The sequence below is a fragment of the Cryptomeria japonica genome, chromosome 10, assembly GCF_030272615.1.
Source record: "Cryptomeria japonica chromosome 10, Sugi_1.0, whole genome shotgun sequence".
NCBI lineage: Eukaryota > Viridiplantae > Streptophyta > Pinopsida > Cupressales > Cupressaceae > Cryptomeria > Cryptomeria japonica.
This window is the reverse complement of record NC_081414.1, coordinates 559,177,410-559,198,140: the sequence shown is the minus strand read 5'-3', so window position 1 is coordinate 559,198,140 and position 20,731 is coordinate 559,177,410. Positions and strand designations below refer to the sequence as shown.

Below are 20,731 nucleotides of genomic sequence, written 5' to 3'. Positions count from 1 at the left end.
AATGTAGATATCATTCAATTTCACCAATACTACAGCAGGCAGCCACAATTACCATATCCATAAAGACACCTTAGCATCTATCACCAATCAAGAACCACATAATCAATGACACCTCAACATCAACTACCAGCAGAGGACTATACATAAGACAACATATATATTCAGGCATCCGGTTGACATCAATGACAACACATATTGCTAACACAATGTCCATGGTGCATATGCTTTGTAGTCTTGGAACACACCACACACTCTCCTCAAAGATCTTGCTTTTTATTCCTTACCTTCATTTACTCCTTCACTCACTTTTCTTCTTCAAATTCAATCTCTATATACATCATTATATTTCTTTAAGGGACATATGCCTTTTGTAATTAGACATCTCTTTATATAAACTATTGTTTTTATTATTCTTCCAAACTGATATCACATTTCTTGTATTATCTTTTTTTTTAAATAAATCACACCCCTTGAAATGTATTCTTTTTCCTTGCACATCGCATCTCTTCAAAAAGAGTATATTAACTCTTATAAGAATCACACCCTTTTTGAGTAGGAGTCTCTACAACTTTATGGAAACAAATCGTTGCATATACAAACTGCTTAGAAGACTTTTTAAGTCTTAACTAATATGGCAAGCCGCTGCATATTAATGGCTTATATAAATCATTGTTTTGTTTGGTATTTAATTCTTCCTAAACCAATCACACCTTTTGGTTTGCTCATACTAATCATGGTGAACATTAACTTCTTGGTAGTCGCTATTCTAACTAACTTGTCTATGTTATCTTACGCAAATGTATCGATATCCCATTGACTGATTACTCCAATTAATTGCTGCACGTCCTGAGTTGTTGTCTTTTTATTATCTAATCACTTCTCATAATGAAATCACTGATCAAAACAAATTCCACAGCTTTTTGGAACATAGTTGCTTCTATCATAACCAATGGTTGATGAAACTAATTTTGATTGCTGTATTTGCATTTCTTATATGATCTTGATCATAAACATATTGATCACCGTTTCACTACTTAGTCGGCTTGTACATTATGTAGTAAACTTTATCATTGATTCACCTTCTAACTTAGATACATCACTATTTCACTTCCATTCATAGTTGGTAATAAAGCAAGGGAAAATCTTTGCAAGGGTAGATTGTTAATTCAAATCCAAACAAACATAAAAACATTCAAATAAAGACAAGAAAACAACCTTTTATACCTTTGCAAGAGAGCTCTCTTGTTCCTCCGATTTGGACTCTTGTTGAAGCCAAGAATGCACCCCTTCTTAGCTTGTTTGGATTGGTCTAATGGTGATATGTGATTGGCTCTCCAAGATTTGTGCACAATGGATTGACAAGGAAGGATGAAATGACTAAGTATGGATGAGTACAAATTTTGGCATAATGTGGATATGAGGATGATTTCTTGAACTCAAACTAGCAGCATAGACTTACTTGACTTGGACATGATAAACAAGGGGATGGAATCCTCAATTTATAAGGGAAGAGGAGAATAAATGGAGGGCTAGGATTGACCCAAGATGAAGGGTCGGGATCCATGTGAGCCCACACATGGCCCAAGAGGAGGTGACAAGACAAGTGTGGAGACCAAGAGATATGCCTTAAGGGCATTTCTTGTCTCCACACTCCTCAAGGCTCATTGGGAAGACTTCTCAATGTGCCTAGGGAAGAGAAAGGAATAAAATATTCCTTGAGAGATGGGATGAAGAATTAAAAATTCTTCAAAAAGGATGATCATAGGGATTGGAGGAATAAGGAGGAATTAAAAATTCCGTGGAGGAGGGGATGCCTAGAGGAATGTGAGATTTTCGATTTTCACCTAGGAAAAGGGCATTTAAGAAAGGTGGTTGGATGGAAGGGACAAGGAGTTGACTTTGTGGCTAATCGTAAGGATTAGCCACTAGCAACTCATTAGGAGAGGGATTAGAAGAATGATTAGGTGGGATTAGGGCAAATGGGATTTGTAGGAGGAGTTGACTAGGAGAGAGAATGAGTGGAGGGAATTAAAAATTAGGAGAATAATGATAAGTGAGATTAGGGGGCTTCTAGAAGAATTCATTAGGAAAAAAGTGATTTGTAGGAATCACCTAGATTAATTATATAATTGAAATTAATTAATTAAAAGGAGCAATTTGGAGACAATTAATTTTAAGGATTTTAGAAGAATAACGGTAGATTGATTTATTAAATAAATCAATCAACAGACTATAGTGACAACATTAATTATATTTAATTAATATTGAGAAGGAATAGGAATTGGCAAAATTAATAAATTAATTATGCGAGGATTTAAATAAATTAATTAAAATAATTAATTTAAGTGTCTACAGGTAACATATACTGAAATGATGCATGATCTGCAAGGCATCCGCATGCTTTATAATGATAGACTCCATCCTTGTGACTTACTTAGCAGCTGCAACCAATGCAGCATGAGTATGTGTAAATGCACTTATAAGCTACATTACCCCAAGTTTCCGAGACGAAGATGGCAGGGGATGGCGGGACACGTTTCTGGGATGGCAAATTTTTTTGCCAAATTTGGGGACGGCAGGGGACGACAAAGGGGACGGCTATATAAAATATAGGGAAAATTTAAAATATATAGAAAAATTCTAAATGTTCATATGAAAACATGGATGAAGCATGCATATATACATTATATTCATATGAAAACATGGATATAGCATGTGCATGATACTATGAAAAGTTGAAAACATTTTAGAATGTAAATTCTGAACATACAACATTGTTAATACTCAATAGACAATATGCAATTATGCATTCATAAATCAGAATTTCAATTCATTCACATTGTCAATATGCATATCATAATAGATATTAAAGAAATAACATACAAAATGTCAAAATGCCCAAAGGCTACACAGTTGCCATATAGTTTCATTGTCAATTATGATATGAAAATCAAAATACTACTAAGTAAAACTAAATAAAAAAAAGCAAAGTATAATGCTGCCCCTAAACTGCATCTCCTAACATTGCATTAAAATCGGAGTCCTCTTATTTATAATTATTAATTTTATAATTTATAAATTATTTTTATTTTTATTTTTTATAACAATTTGAATTAATAAGGGGCCTATATTAGAAAATTTATAAAAAAAAATTAAAATACAACTTTTTTTATTTTTTTAATATTTTTTAATGGCCTTAGATATGGGGGACGTCTAGCCGTCCCCGAGACGGATTGGAGACGTCCCAGCCATCCCCGGGATGTACAGACGTCCCCCTGAGCTAGGGCAGGCGTCCCCTCGTTTCCAATTTGGGGACGGGGGGAAACATCCCCTAGTCGTCCCCAAGTCCCCGAAACGTCCTCGGGACTGGGACGGGGGTTTTCAGGTCGGGGACGCGTCCCTGGGTAACGTAGCTTATAAGAGATTGAATTTGTAGTTTTTCATTTGTTCCAAATGCCAACCTATACTCAAAATCAGCCAAAGCATTAATAAGCTGAACAAGAATAGCTTCTGGCATTTTGATATTGAAGATAAACATGGGAATCTCCCTTTTAATATCAACAAGAGCCAGACCCTTGGCAGTCTTTATCTCAGAGATGTAAAGATAAGAATTTGCAAACGATGCATTCAGTAACCAGATCAATTATTGTTCAGTATCTTTGGGCATCGGATTTCCTTAGCAAAGGTAGACTGCTTCTTCAGTTATTTGAGAAGCAGCCATTTGTGTAGACTGTAAAATGTTCAGAGCTTTTCTCATGTCACCACTACTGAGTCTAACTATTGCTGACAAGCCACCCTCTGTGACGTCAAGCTTATGATATGTTGAAGTCGTTGTGTAACATTTGCAGCATCAAGAGTAGCAAAATGAAATTCTTGTACACCTCAATTGTAATGCTGGAATGATCTTATGCATATACTTACATATGAGAGAGAACCTTGTGCTCTTGGATTATTTCTCTATAATCTTATGCAAGGAAGACTGAGCATCTTTTGTCATGGCATCTGCCTCATCCAATAAGACTAGCTTCACATTTGCCACTAAAACTAAAGCTCTAGGTGCTTTGGTCCCTTGTAAGTAATCAAGAAGTCAACCAGCAATAATAAGGATTAGTGGCCTTTGTCTTTTGTCCATCAAACTCTGCTAAAACTTGTAAAGCAATTTGCTCATGACTGGTTTGCATCAATTGGTGGCCTTTGTCTTTTGTCGATCATACGATTTCTTTTATCACAAAGTGCTCATGACAATATGTAGCAATCTTGTTCATCATCTCACTTTTGACAAAGATCTTATTTGTCATTAATGATAATGATGACAACCTTTTGATCACTTTGACATAGCAAATCTTACCCTTGACATCAATGACAAAATCTAACAATCGCAACTTAATGCCCTTGACATCAATGACAATAATTCCAACAGATATGAGGCACTCCTAGTAGTACTAGGAGTAGGAGGAGCCCTCAACGGCAATGTGATAGGTACAAGACTTTAGTCACCAGCATAATTCCGCATTCAACTGACAATCATGCACAAACTCCTACACATTTGGCAGTGATATACAGGATGTGTCATTAGATCTTATGATGCTGCCTTGAAATTCGAGTTAACAAAAATAACATCTCCATAGCCTAATGCCACCTATTGACGACCCAAGTTTGTTGAAAATTGTTTTCAAGGTGACTCGTTATCAAAGGGACCCTTAGTAAAATCCTCTAATATTTTGAAGGGGCTAAAATGTGCACTGCCAATGGAAAGAGTTGCCTTGCCTCTCCCACCACCCCCAACATTGTACTCAAAATCTGTAAATGAAACCCCATAGGCTCTTTGTGATCCTCTTCATCACTCATGCTATGAGAAGAACTCATAATGACATTGCAAGAAACAAAATTTATGGTTACCATACATGTCATAGTGTCATTAAATAATAACTTATGCACATGCTCAAGACACAAGAACTTTATTTTTGTTTTTCCTACTTCAAGTTGCATGAAGCACAAAAGCAGAGGATATACAAAAATATGAAACCTTGTTCTTCAACCTTTCATCAAACAAGGATTTCACTTTTGATTTTCTTATTTCACGTCACATGAAGCACAAAAGCAAAGGATACACAAAAAAAAAAAAAATCTTAATTTGACTTATTCATTTTTATTTTTTTATTCTAATCAAATATTTACGCAAATTCACAAACGAAACATTTACAAATAATTTAACAAATAAATTTGAACACCTAAACTTTGTTGTTATAAAATTGAAAAAAGTAAATTTGATCATTATTTATTTATAAAACTAAAATATTAATTGTAAAACAATAAAAATTGTAAACCCCTAGGGCCTAAATTAATTACTAAATTTGTCAACTAAATAGAAATTAGTGACTATATTGAACAATGAAAAAACAATCATGAAGGAACAAAGCCTACCATGAGGCTTGAATAATGCGTCGTTTCAATGGTGGATTGATGTCACTCTTCACACTTGCTCTTCCTCTTTCACTTTCTCTCACTATTCCTAAATCTTAATACCTTACTTACAATTTTTCTCACTCTTGCAGCTTGCTTTTACAACTTTTAACCTTGTTGTTGAAACTGAATGAACTGGAATGAGTCTTATATACCTATAAGTTTTTTGTGATTGTTTAGGGTTTGAGTGGAGCCCATAATCCATTAAGGTTACCATTTGTAGAAAACAATTCAAAAACACTTCTTTTAAATATAAACTTTATCTTCTTCCTGTCATGCGGACACCTGGAAGTCCCTAGGACAGTCGAGAGACTCCTAGGAGTCCCCTAGGTGTCCCAGAGTCCCAAGCAATCCCCAAATAAAAGGGTCATCTTGGAAATGTCCCCTTATTGAGGAGAATGTCTAGGAACGTCCTCAGATCAGCAACGGATGTGGGGGGCAACGGAGGGACAAATTCTGCAAGTCCCTGTGTCCCAACAATGTCCCTATCCAAGAAATAGGGAGATTTGCCTGAATGGGTGAGTGTCCCTATGGAAGACTAGTTTTCTATAGTTGGATTTGGGGACGAAAATCTCATTTTCATTTTGGCGATTCTACTCAAGGATCACATTTGGGCTTACTGATCGCAATTATTTGATTCATGTTTGCAAATAAATTGGGCGGTATTCTCAAAACAACAAATTTGGCCAAGTTTCTAAGTTTACATTTTACTGTAGTGTCAATATAGTACACATGCAGATTAGTTAATTATTGGCTGTCATTTGATGTATCCAGCCATTGGTTCATGTTTCCAGCTATTGTCAAGTATTTGTTGACATCATTTGAATGTTCAGCCATCATTATTATTTGAATTTAGAGTTATCTACAGCTCTTCATCATAAGCCACCATTTGAAGAATTTCCCACAGCATTATATTCTATTCTTGCTGTTGTTAGCAGTGTTAATTTTGTAACGTCGGTCGTACTATTTCATGCTTCCGATATATATATATATATATATATTTGATTACATATACTAATATGTTAACGTTAACTAATGATAAATAAAACCAAAGTTAACTTATCACGTTTGAGCAACAGTTATGCCGTTCATGGTATCGGGTGGTAAAGCGATTCTCAAACAAGTCGCACTCCTTCCGATCGGGTAAGTAAACGGTGACTAGTTTATATACTGTGGTGAGAGGTACGTAGGGAAGAGATGTGTCTTCCCACGTGGGAAGACATATCTCTTCACTACGTAACCCCTCATCCACTTATATAGCATGCTTACATTCAGGAGGATGCACACACCGAAATTGATAAGTGCGGTGCATCTTTAAAACATGCTATAGCATATAAAATACAACTTTCAGATCATATCTCCATCTCTTCTATTTTGATCACAGAATTTTGAAAGAACTTAACAAGCAGCCCTTGTTTATTCCCATACAAGTGAGACAAGAGGAATAAAAGCTGCCAAAGCCTTTACTAGTAGGTTGGAGCCTTATAATAGGGATTTGCATACTTATGACATAGTGTAAGGTGGGGAACACCATACAAGTTGGAAGTAATATTCCAACGCTGCTTTGAGTAATGTTTGGTATGTTTAAATCATATTAGAGATAGCATAAAATTATTTGATAAATTGGAGTTTGTTAATATTTTGGGAAAGTCTGAACTTACTGTTGTAAATTTATAATAGAACATGCTGGAAATTTTTGATGATATAGGCCAGCATTGAAGAGGGATTAATATCACACAAATACTGTAGTTTAGTTGCAAAAGATTTGCAATTATTCTGATTTTCAGATCTGAGAATAGCAATTAGTGATTACATCTAATGTTTATATAAATATTCTTTATAGATCTGGTGTCACATTTAATTAATTTGGCGTGCAAGGTTCAGATCTATCACTATAGTTAATTAATATTGTATTTGAGGGTTTCTCCAAAGTATAAATCGGCTTCTGAGGGTTTATATTCACTGTTTGAAGTTACATATATGGTTGATAAGGGTTTTACAGTTATCATACATCGCTGATCAGCATTAATTTCAGTCACATTTCGGCATCTACAATTGGGCATTTGGTATTTGTTTATCATTTCAGCTTGCACATTGGTTGAGATTTCATCTATTTCCTAAGGTTGCTCAAACCGGGACCTTACATAAACAAATCAGTTCATACATAAAAAGCATTTGCAATTTCTACACAGTTCCATGCAAACTAAAGAAAGGCACCAATAATAATACATTATCATTATCAAAAAACGCTCCATATTACAAACCTCCCATTATTTTAGTGAAGCAATGTGAAAATCTCTTGATTGATATGGAACCAAATGAAAATTACAAGACTTCTCAAGCAACTTGAGTGAAAAATAGATATCTCAAATGAAATCAAATAAAACTTAGCACTTGAACCACAATGAGGAAAGAAACCTGCTAACAGAATGACCCAATAAGACAACACAACAGTGCAAAGTATTCCATAGATCATATGGATACAAATAATTGCATGAAGAAAGATAAGCAAGTAGAATGCAGCAACTTCAAAATAACATTTCACAAAAGGAAAAGAGGCTATATCAAGGTTAGCAATCCAAATCCACACAAACGCTACTAACAAGTGCACAATTGTGATTCTCAAATGATTTACCATCTATCAATTAATATCAGTATTTGTTGAATTTTTTTTTAAACATGCAAACGGAATATACCTTGAATAGATCAAAAGTTTACTTAAGGCAACTCAAGAAATTTTTTTGTAAAAACTTCAAATTTTAGTTCTTAGTCATTTCGTCAAACAATTGGCATAATAGTAAGCCAATCCAAATTGGTGCAGTCACGACAGGAATAAGTCCTCAAGAGAACAAGCTGGACCGTGCAGCAAGAGTTACACAGCAGAAACAACACAATCGTGATGGAGGCAATGCAGAACAGATTTTATTATATCATGGAAATCAATTACAATCTGCTGGCAACATGCAGGCTTACCAAATTCGACTCACAGGCCAGATTACATACATGCTCAATTACAATATCAGCCAGCTCCGGACCTCTTAACTTTTAGATTTATCTTCTATGTTCTAATGATCATCTCTACATGCTCAATTACATTGATTTATATGATCAAGAATGATCCGCGTCGGCCCAAGATGAAACAAATGTCGATGAACAAGATGAAACATGTAAACAACCAGGTAGGCCTTCGCCAAAGAGATCCCTCCTAAAAATTCATAAAATGAAGTGCGGACCAAAGGGGAAGGTCGGCCACGCGCTAAGGAACTGTAATGTCCCCTTCTCCACAGTGATTAGTTCTGTTGGCCCTTAGCCTAGTTCGGAGGCCCGTAGGCTAGTCGAGGGCAGAAATTAGGGTTTCCTATTTTCTAGGAGGATTCTTTGGTGATTTCAAGGGCTATATGTGGGAGTTCGACAATTTGGATTCTGGATTCCTTCTGGGTTTTCAGAGAGCTTCAAGATGGTTCGACATGCATCTGCATCAGGTGACTTTTTTCAGACTTACTATTTTTAGTACGTACGACTATTGCTCAGAATGTGGTTAAAATCACTTTGGAAACACTTACTATTTTTAGCAGTATGCTATTTTTAGTAAGTACTATTTTTAGCAGTTCTATTTTTAGCAGAATGTCAGCAGGCTTGTTCAGATGGCTATTTCCAACAAGTTAGTTTGAGCAGTTGGTCTTCCCTCATTTTTTGGTGCTATTCTTGGCAAGGGTTCCTCAGCTCAGTTCAATGACTATTTTTGGCAGGGCAATTCTCTCAGCTTGTTTCCAGATATCCTTGGAGCTTGTTTTGGCAGGTTCAGTATTTGATGAAAAATGGTGTTTTAAATTAAATTATAACTTAAGGCAAAGGTTGGACGATTTATTTAAAAGGGGTTGCTTAAGTTATATTGATATATAAGTCATTTCCTTAATTATATATTGGGTGATTTATTGTTGAGGAAAAATACTTTATAAAGTGAACTATTAATATGGCAAGATGGACGCCTTATGGAGAAATAAGTTAATTTTATAATATATTTCACTTATCTACCTTGGATGCCACATTATGATTTTATTGTCATTTTTATAAAGAATATTTGCTCCTATGAGAAGGTCGATTTGGAGAAAGGAGAAATGAAATGTAATTTCAAAATAATGTGAAGTGAATGTGCATTTGGATTTAGCGTTCATTTGGAGGGATTGTGAATTTGAATTTGAGCCCTCAAAATCTATAAATGAGAGTGTTGGGCTTCTCATTTGGCATGAAATGAATTTGCATCGTTATGCTGCCGAATTGGCGATTGAAAAATTTGAGCTTCGAAGTGTGGCTTCCTAGCTAAGTCTCAGTTTTGTACTTGCAAGATAGTACCTAACTGTGTTCATGTATTCCCAGTGTTGTTGGTGAGTGAGTTGCAGATTGTGGAGTGTTTTGATTGAGATTGGAGTGTTTTCTGGTTGCTGGTCGCGGGACTGCTGAAAGTGTATTTTGCTCGCACCTCTTGGCCAGGCGATTCCATCATTCTGGGTACCGGCTCATCCTTCCTTCCTACCACTGGCGATGCATATTGTAAGTTTTTAGCATCTTATTTCGAGTGTGGATTTTTATATTGAAAATCGAACTTCCCAGGTTAGGCATGGGGTTTAGTTAATGCATTGGGAAGCGTGCAAAATAAATATGGGTGTTTTGATGGCTTTCCTTGGGTTTGTTCTCATTGTAGCAGGTATAGCAATTGTTTAGAACAGATTTTGGGTGAATTGGGTGAGTAATGAGAGAGTTATGAGCGTTTTAGTGAATCCACGGGCTGCTGGTTTTGCAATTCCAGCCTACAGATTTTTTATGTTAGCAGAAATTTCATGTTCTTAATTGGATGTTCAGCATTACTCTCTTCTCACATTATCTTGATTATTGTAAGGTTAAGTAGTAGCACTACTAACCAATTCTACCTTGTAAATCTCACCCCGCTGAAAAGTGGAAGAGGCTGGCTTGCCGCCTATTTTCAAGTAAATTGTAATTCAATCCTCCCACTACATAAGTGGTCGAGTGATGTCTGATTGTAATGGTCCTCCCGCTGCATAAGCGGTTGAGTTGAGTTTGTTTTGTAATTTCAGTCCTCCCGCTGAAATATTGCGGTCGAGTGATTTGTGCCTTGTGTGTTTCTCTTGGCTGGTTCACCGCCAAGTTTCTTGCATTCCCGTTGGATAAGCAGAAGGGGCTGGCTTGCCGCCCAGTATTGTATTTCATTTCATCTTTTAGCAGTTTGAGATCTAACGATCCCCTATTCACCGTATGCTCTCACCTTCCCACATTGGGCACTTGGTGATCAAAAAGTGGAAGGGTTGCAATCTTCAGCAAGTTTTCAGTTTATGCTTTCTAACCTTAACGGGTTATTTGTTGTGGATTATTGTTATTGGCCTAAATACAAAAAAAAATAACTGGAATATTACAGGAACGTTGGAAACAACAAGATGAAGCTCCGCAAGCTCAGGAAATGATCTGCAAGGTTCGCCAATAGCAAATAGGTCCAAGCGGTTCCAATGTTCTAAGCCAGAAAACTATCTCAGATTCTGGAAGCGATAACTTGTCGGGAAAAGATCCAAATGTCCCGCGGACTAAGGGTAAGGTAGATGAACATGTCCACAATTAAAATCCAGCTTCGCAAGATCCGGTGATCAAATGCAAAGAAACGCAAAAAGAAATAATGAACTGCAAAACAGGAAACAAACTAAAAGAAAATGTTTTTGGTTGATGCAAGATTGCCAAGAACCAGAGATGCTCCTGCATCAGACATCCGAAGTTGTTGAAAAATAGTGAGTCCCTGGTAAGAGGAAAACCAAGACAGTCTACCTTTGCCTAAGAAAGCCATGATAAATCTTCAACTGGTCTGCCTTTCCACTTCACAAGATACTCTCTATATCGGTTGCTCTAAGTGCTACGCCCATTTCTACTATCCAAAATGTCTTCAATTTGATTTGATTCCCTCCAAGGTATCTACTTCTCCAAGTCTGCTACACTGTCTTCACTGAATTTTGTCTCATGATGTAATGTCCCCTTCTCAGCAATAAACAAATTAACTGACCGTCAGCCTATTCCGGAGACCCGTAGGCTAGTTGGAAGGAGAAATGAGGGTTTCCTACCTCTGGGAGGATGTTTCTGCAGTTTCGAAGGCTTGCATGTTGGAATTTATCAGTTTGGATTCTGGATTCCTTCTGGGTGTTCAGAAAGATTCACAATGAGGGTGCATGCATAGCAAGTTATGGAGTTTGACCGACATACTATTTTTAGTAAGTGGAGACAGAAGCAGTTGAGTTCTCTGGGTTTTTCTAGGTTTTCTAAGAGCTATGCGATGGTATAACATGCAAACCAATCTGAGGACCTTTTCGGGACTTAATATTTTTAGTAAGTTTGGCAGTTGCTCAGAATGTGGTAAAAATCACTTTGGAAACACTTGCTATTTTTGGCAATATGCTATTTATAGTAAGTACTTATTTTGGCAGTGCTATTTTTGGCAAGGGTTCTGCAGCTCAGCTCAGTGGCTATTTCCGGCAATATTATGTTGGGCAGGCTCCTGTGTTCACTCGGATGACTATTTTTAGCAGTTCAGTTCAGAGCTCCAACTTAGCACAGTTTTGGTGATTTCCACCATTTCAGTCCCGACTCAATTTGGCAATAATCAGTATTTGAGAAGGTATTTTTAATATACTAATACCTTAGGCATAAGGTTTTAATATTTGATTATTTTATGGATGGACGACTGAGGGAAAAGGAGAAAATAATATTTTTATCCTAAGTCTATTTGGCGAAATATTTTACTTTCATAATGGGGTGCCAAAATGCAATTTAATTTTATAACTTATAGTTGGACGCCTTTGGAGGAAATTCTCATTAAAAAAGGTTTATACTTAGTGTTATTTTAGCATTGGCTAAAGTTGGCGTCCACTTGAGGGAATAATGTATTTGTTGCCAAATAGAATATTACTATTCCTTGGGCGATTTATTGTTGAGAAAAAATACTTTATAAAGTGAAATATTAATACGGCAAGATGGACACCTTATGGAGAAATAAGTTAATTTTATAACATATTTCACTTATCTACCTTGGATGCCACATTATGATTTTATTGTCATTTTTATAAAGTATATTTGCTTCTATGAGAAGGTCGACTTGGAGAAAGGAGAAATGAAATGTAATTTCAAAATAATGTGAAGTGAATGTGCATTAGGGTTTGGCATTCATTTGGAGGGAATGTGAATTTGAATTTCGAGACACAAAGTCTATAAATAAGAGTGTTGGGCTCTTGTTTTTGGACATCCATGAATATTTGTAACGAAGTGCTGCCGAATTGGTGCCAAAGTTAAGCTTCGAAGTTGAGAGCTTCGTAGCAACCATCAGTTTCGTACTTGAAAGACAGTGCCAAGCTGATTATTTGTGACTATCTTTCATCCAAAGAGATAGATTGTGTTGATCGAAGTGATTGGGAGATTTTCATTTTTTGGTGTGCTGGGTGTGTTTCCAATTTGCTGGTTTTTGGAGTGGCTATAGGTGATTTTCAGTCATATCTTCCTGCTCGAGTGTCTGTTTGTTTTGGGTATTTTCTCATTCATTTCCTATGTCATGAGCGATTCATCTTGTAAGTTCTCGTTGGTTTTCTTGGAGTATTGAATTTTATTGTGCAAGTCGAAGTTTTCTGTTGTAAACACTTTATGTTGGGAGTGATTTGAGTTGTGTGCCATGGGTTTGGGCATTGTTAGTTGATGTCTTTCATTTCCATCCTTATCGCCATCATTGTATCTCTCATTTGCATTTGTTTGGAGGTGATTCTGACGAGTGTAGAAAAAGATATGAGTAAATTAGTGAGTTCTTAGCTTGTTGGTCTGTGTGTTTGCAGCATGTTGGGAGTATATCAGATTTAGAGATTTTCCGTTTTGGAGTGTCTTCTTGTTTGGAGTTGGTTATTGGGTGTGTGGATCTTTTGTGTGGAGAGAAAGTGATCTCGGTAATTGTTTTCAGCTGTTGGTTCTTCATTCTTATCTTTTATGATTCATATTGCAATGTTGGTAGTAGTACTAACAGCCATTTCTTGATCTCTCCTAGCCCCACTGCACAAGTGGAAGAGGTTGGCCTTGCCGCCTAGTTTGGCTAGTGATTCTAATAATTTTGTAATTCAAGTTTGCATTGTAAAGCTGATTAGTAGTACTAACAGCTATATACTTGGATTGTTGTTATTTGGCCCACTGCATAAGTGGAAGAGGCTGGCTTGCCACCTTCTTATCTATTGTAACTTTGTCCTCCAGCTGCATAAGCGGTAGAGTTGATTTGTAATCTCATTTTCAATCCTCCCGCTGAATAAGCGATGGAGTTGATTGCTATTTCATTTCTAGTCCTCCTGCTGCATAAGCGGTCGAGTGATTGTTGTTATTACAATTTGTAATCTTCTAATTGGCCGGTTGCACCACCACACTGTTGTAGAAGTTCTTACACCCGTTGGATAAGCGGAAGGGGTTGGCTTGCCGCCCAGTATTGTATTTGAGATTTCATTTCCAGCAGTTATTTGAGCTAACGATCCCCTTGACACCGTATGCTCTCACCCTCCCATACTGGGCTTTCGATGATCAGAAAGTGAAAAGGTTACTTTCAGCATTTCCTTTTTGCACAGATTATTCTAACATTAACGAGTGAATCTTGTTGTGTTAAAAATAAATAAAAATTAAGGGGGATATTACACATGATACTGATGTAGGTTTGCAATGTTAAATTTAGGTGAAATTTCCGAAGTGTCAGGTAACTCCACTTCATATGCATTTCTAGAACTGAATTTATTCAAGATCTTACAAAGTTCAAACTTCGTCATCTTCAACTAGTTATAGGTTCCAACTGGAAATCTCTCTTTTCTCAGATATACCATCACTTCATCTCCAACTTCAAATTCCTTATGTCTCCTCTTTTCATCTACTTTCGCCTTATACTTGTTGTTTATGTCTTCCAAATGTTGTTTGACCTGAGTATGTACTGTCTTCATATGCTCTGCAAATTCTTCTGCTTCTACACTCCTTTTATCTTCATTACTGATGTCGCTCAATATGCCTCTAGGATGTGCTCTAGTAACAATCTCATAAGGTGTTCTTCCGATACTCTTGTTCACTGAATTATTGTAGGCAAATTCTGCTTGTGCAAGAATCAAGTCCCAACTTCCGGTCTTCTCTCCAACTAGGCATCTCAACAAATTTCCCAAACTCCTATTCACTACCTCTATCTGTCCATCAATCTATGGGTGAAAAGTAGAACTGAACTTCAAATCTGTCTTCATCTTCTTCCAAAGTGTTCTCCAAAAATATGCAACAAACTGAGTGTCCCTATCAGAAACTATGCTCTTAGGTAATCCATGTAATCTCACCACTTCCTTGAAAAATAGGTCAGCAACATGTACCGCATTTGTGGTCTTCTTGCAGGGTATGAAATGTGTCATCTTTGAGAATCTATCCACCACCACAAATATCGAATCATTTCCACTCTGTGTCTTAGGCAATCCAAGTATTAAATCCATGCTTTTGTCCTCCCAAGGTCTCTCTGGAACTGTCAAAGGCTTGTACAATCCAACATTTTGACTACTACCTTTTGCAAGTTGACAAATTCTACAGCTCTGCACAAATTTCCTGACATCCCTATGAATCTGAGGCCAAAAGTAATTCTCACTAATCAATGCCACTGTCTTATCAACACCAAAGTGTCCAGCTAATCCTCCACTATGCTTCTCCTTTATTAGATTCTCTCTTATAGAACTCCTAGGTATACACAACTGAACTCCTCTGAACAACATCCCATCTTGAATGAAATAATCTAACCACTTACTTTTGTCCACCATAACCGTTTCCTTACAAGCTTTCCAAGGTTCTGCAAAATACAGGTCATCCTCATACAAGCTTTTCAATTCTTCAAAACCTATTACCTCCACTCTCATCTCTATCAGTAGATTCCTCCTTCTACTCAATGCATCAGCAACTTTATTTGACTTTCCACTTTTGTGCTTCAAAACAAAGGTATAACTCTGCAAGAACTTCACCCATCTCATGTGTCTCTGATTCAGCTTACTCTGATTGTTCAGAAATTGCAAAGCTTGATGATCAGTATACAACACAAACTCCTTAGGCAACAAATAATGTCTCCACTTCTTTAATGCTTGAACTATGGCATAAAACTCCTGATCATACACAAAATATCTCCTTGCATCATTCAACTTCTCACTAGAATATGCTACTGGTCTTCCTTCTTGACTTAACACTACTCCAATTGCATACCCACTGGCATCACAGTCCACTTGAAATACTTTGCTAAAATCTGGTAAAGCCAACACATGCTGCTTAGTCACCTTAGGCTTCAACAATTCAAAACTCCTATTTGCTCCAGTTGTCCATTTGAAATCCTTTCTATCTCCTTTCATTGCTTTTGTCATAGGGCTACAAATTGAACTAAAATTTCTAATAAACTTCCGGTAGAAACTAGCCAATCCATGAAATGATCTTACCTCTCCAATGCTTTCCGGTGTAGGCCATTCAACAATTGCTCTTACCTTCTCAGGATCCATCTTCAATCCATCCACAGATATCACAAATCCCAAGTAGACTAACTCTTCTTTCATGAAATTACACTTCTTAATATTTATCAACAACTTCTCTTCTCTCAACCTCTACAAAACTTGTCTCAAATGCAACATATGTTCTTGCTTGCTCTTACTGAAAATCAAAATGTCATCCAAATACACAATAACAAACTTACCCGAGCGTTTTTTCAATACCTCATTCATCCACCTCATGAAAGTACTCAGTGCATTAGTTAGTCCAAAAGGCATCACCAACCATTCATGCAGTCCTTCATTTGTCTTGAATGTTGTCTTCCACTCATCTCCTTCTCTGATTATGATCTAATGGTATCCACTTTTCAAGTCTATCTTTGTGTAGTATTTGACTCCACTTAAACAGACCATTATGTCATCCATCCTAGGCAAGGGAAATCTATACTTCATTGTGATCTTGTTTATTGCTTTGGAATCAATACACATCCTCCATCGTCCATACTTCTTAGGTGCTAATACTATTGGCACTGCACAAAGACTCAATCTTTCCCTGATCAAACCTTTCCTCAACAAATCCTGCACTTGTCTATTCAGCTCCTCATTCTCTACCGATGTCATCAGGTGTGTCGCTTTATTAGGCAAACTAGCTTCGGGAATCAGGTCCATGCAATGACTGATACTCCTCATAGAGGATAATCCATTAGGTAAATTATCTGAAATGATGTCTGCATACTCTATCAGCAACTCCTTTATTTCTTCCGGTTGTTCTTCTTCATGCTCTGGATTGTCAGTCTTCTTAGGAACTAAGGCAAAACACACATTCTCATGTCTCATCCCATCCAGGAGTTTCCTCCCATCCACCAAACAAATTCTAGCACTTGCACAAACTTCACTCTTCAAAGGCTCATCCAAGGGCAACAAGGTTTGCTTCATCCCATTTGCAACAATAGTGTATATATTCTTCCTCCCATCATGTATTGCCTGTTTATCAAACTGCCAAGGTCTACCCAACAAGATATGACAATTATCCATAGGCATAATATCTCACAAAACTTCATCATGATAAGATCCAATATTCAATTTTACCAAATATTGTTCACTTACTAGTATCTTATGATCATCCTAAATCCATTCTATCTAATAAGGCTTAGGGTGCTTCAATCTCTCCAAATTCAGCTTATTCACCATCTCCTCGAGAACAAGATTATCTGAACTACCACTATCAATTATAACTTTACAACACTTACCGGATACCTTCATCTGGTCTTGAACAAATTCCTCCTCTACAAGGGCTCTTCATCATCTCCGATTGACACAATGCTCTCCTCATCACCAGCAACTCTCCATCTTCCAGTTTATTAGTTGATCTAGGATGGTCTTCATCTACCAATGTTGTTCTCCCACTGCTCTCTACCTTCCTACGTTCAAAAGCATGATGAGCTTCTCCTTCGCACTTAAAGAAGGTTCCTCTAAACACTCTTTTATCCTGTCTTATGTCTTCTTTTCCATAACCCTCATTCCGGTATCCATTGGGTTCTCTTCTCTAGTAAAAATTTCTATCATCCTTACGGTATGAACTACCATCTCGGTTAACTTCCTTGTCTTTGCTCTGATCTGTACAGGATCCTCTTCCTCCGGAATAGCTTCTTCCTCCTTGAAATCTTCCACTTATTCCTCTTTGCTTTTGCTCATGTCTTTTGTTCAACTTCTCTTCTGCTTTCAGGGCATATTGATAAGCTTCCTCAACACTCTGCAACTTGATTAGACTGATTTCATCTTGTATAGACATCCGCAACCCATTCAAATATCTAGCAACTTGTTCAATTTCATCATTAGTATGTCTAGATCTGATATTCAACTTGTAGAATGCTTTGGTATACTGCTTCAGACTAGATTCCTTCTACTTCAGATTTTGCAACTTCCGGAACAGATTCACTTGATAATCAGCAGGCATAAACTTTGATTTCAACTTGTTAACCATCTGCTCCCACGATTTAATCTTCTCTTTACCTCTTCTCTGCCTATCTACCTACAAATGTTCCCACCAAAGAGATGCATGACCTTTAAACTTAGTGCAAGTATATCTTACCTTCTTATCTTCTGCGGTGCCTTCAAAATCAAAATACTTTTCCGTCTCCGTGATCCAATCCAACAATTCATCCATATCCAACTTGCCATCATAATCCAGTGGGATAAAATGTGGTTTGGTATTCGCTCTTGACAATGCTCTTATAAACCTTACTTCATCCGGATCATTTGCTGGTGGATTTCCTCCTTGGTCCCCAGCTACTTCTTCTTCTTCCTCATCATCTCTCACATCTTCAACATGTCGACCTCTAATTTGGGTCGTTTCAACAACTTCTAATCCGGCTGCAATTCCTCTCAACATTTCCATCACAGCAGGGTCTACATTTCCACGCTCTCCACCACCTCTAACATTTCCTCTTTGCGCCATCTATGCACCAATCCTCTCCAGCTGCAGGCCGGATCCTCAATCCGCCACCCTACAACCAAAATCTTACAGGACAACGCAATCTCCAGTTCGAAAACATGGCTCTGATACCACTTGGTGCAATCACGGCAAGAGTAAGTCCTCAAAGAGAACAGTCTGGACCGTGCAGCAAGAGTTACACAGTAGAAACAACACAATCATGATGGAGGCAATGCAGAACAGATTTTATTATATCATAGATATCAATTACAATCTGTCGGCAACATGCGGGCTTACCAGATTCAGCTCACAGGCCAGATTACATACATGCTCAGTTACAATACCGGCCAGCTCCGGACCTCTAACTTTAGATTTATCTTCTATGTTCTAATGATCATGTCTACATGCTCAATTACATTGATTTTCTATGATCAAGAATGATCCGCGTTAGCCCAAGATGAAACAAATGTCGATGAACAAGATGAAATGTGTAAACAACCAGGGTAGCCTCCGCCAAAGAGATCCCTCCGGAAAATTCATAGAATGAAGTGTGGACCAAAGGGGAAGGTCGGCCACACGCTAAGGAACATTGGAAACAACGAGATGAAGATCCGCAAGCTCAAGAAATGATCCGCAAGGTTCGCCAATAGCGAATAGGTCCAAGCAGTTCTGATGTTCTAAGCCAAAAAACTGTCTCAGATTCCGGAAGCGATAGCTTGCCGGAAAAAGATCCAAACGTCCCGTGGACTAAGGATAAGGTAGATGAACATGTCCACAATCAAAATCCAGCTCCGCAAGATCCGATGATCAAATGCAAAGAAACGCAAAAAGAAATGTTGAACTGCAAAACAGGAAACAAACTGAAAGAAAATGTTTTTGGTTGATGCAAGATTGCCAAGAACCAGGGATGCTCCTGCATCACCAATTTTTCAATTAAATGTTTAGGATCAGTTGCAACTATTTCATTTGGCATAAGCATATTCACAAACACTTCCAATCATTGAACAATTTATAGATATTTTGACAAACATCTAGGCAACCTACTTTTTATATATATGATATCAGCTAATACAAATGTATTTAAACAGATTCAAATTTCAATGGAGTTGTTTGCCAAAAATTAAGTTGTTTGCCAAAAATTATCAAGAATGTTGGCACATAAACAGTTCAAAATATTCCCAGGAGACCTCCAACAGCTGTTGAATGTTTGAAACATAAATCCCTCAAATCAGTGTCTAAGGACTGCTCTAGCTGCTCATTAGGGTTAATATTACTGATGGGAAATGATGACAACACCTAAATCTTCAATTAGAAACTGTTTTTTGATGAAATTTTCTTCAAGACTTCCATACCATGTCACTCCCTCATACAGAACAAAAAATTATTGCATGAACTCTCATGTTGGAACTCTACAGTACCTCCACATTCACCTTATGGACAGCAACCAACTCTAATATTGACTTTTAATTCCCAATAATGTGGCAGCTGGAATAAAGCTACCAAATGACTTCAAAAATATGAATTGACTCCCTCCTAAGGGCTCACCTCTTCCTTCACAACAATTTGATAGTGGCTTGGTAATGTGTTTGTACTTAGTTATAGGTTGGTAATGTAGCAGGTCATTAGCTACATTTGATTTTTGGCACTTTTACTTAGTTTATAGGTTGATTTTATACAAAGTCAAACTATATTGGAATTGACATTTTGACAATTGTCACCATCTAGTTATTATTTATGCTATTGTGGTAGGTTTTGTGCATTGTAAACAGCAATATGAATATAAACAACAAAACTCTATTTTCTACAATTCATGGGTTGAACTCACTATTTTATTTGCTCTCAATATCTCTATGCTATGGAAATGCCCTTAAATTGTTAGTTTTATGTAACTAGGTTGTAAAATAAATAGGAGATGGGTTCTAATTGCCGCAAGGCAACATTAGAACCCATCTCAAAAAGGGTCGGGCCCTTTCCCTTTGTAATCTCACCTTTTAGGTTGCATGGAGTGTAACCAACAAATAGGGCTGGGCCCTCTACCTTTTCAAACGTATGGTGTATTATCTTAGCGCCCTAGAATAGGGCTGCACTAAATGGAACGTGGAGTTGAGATATAGGGCCGACCCTATCCCTATCTTGCACATGTAACGTGGAAAAGACAAAAGTCTTTAGCGCCAAAAGTGCCTTATTGGGCTGACCCAATAAGGCACCTATCCTCATATATAACAAGCCACAAAGAATGTATTCTACACATGAATTACCTCTGTTGTGCGAAAATCAGAATAAG

General features: G+C 37.2%; 1 protein-coding gene and 1 pseudogene across 4 annotated transcripts in view; both read right to left on the bottom strand.

The window, feature by feature from the left end:
• The window catches only part of LOC131060739 (pentatricopeptide repeat-containing protein At2g41720), a 349,323-nt gene that overhangs the window by 200,958 nt on the left and 127,634 nt on the right, over positions 1–20,731 (bottom strand). The gene's annotated exons all lie outside the window — the stretch shown is intronic.
• On the bottom strand, positions 2,431–18,471 carry LOC131859644 (replication factor C subunit 3-like; annotated as a pseudogene).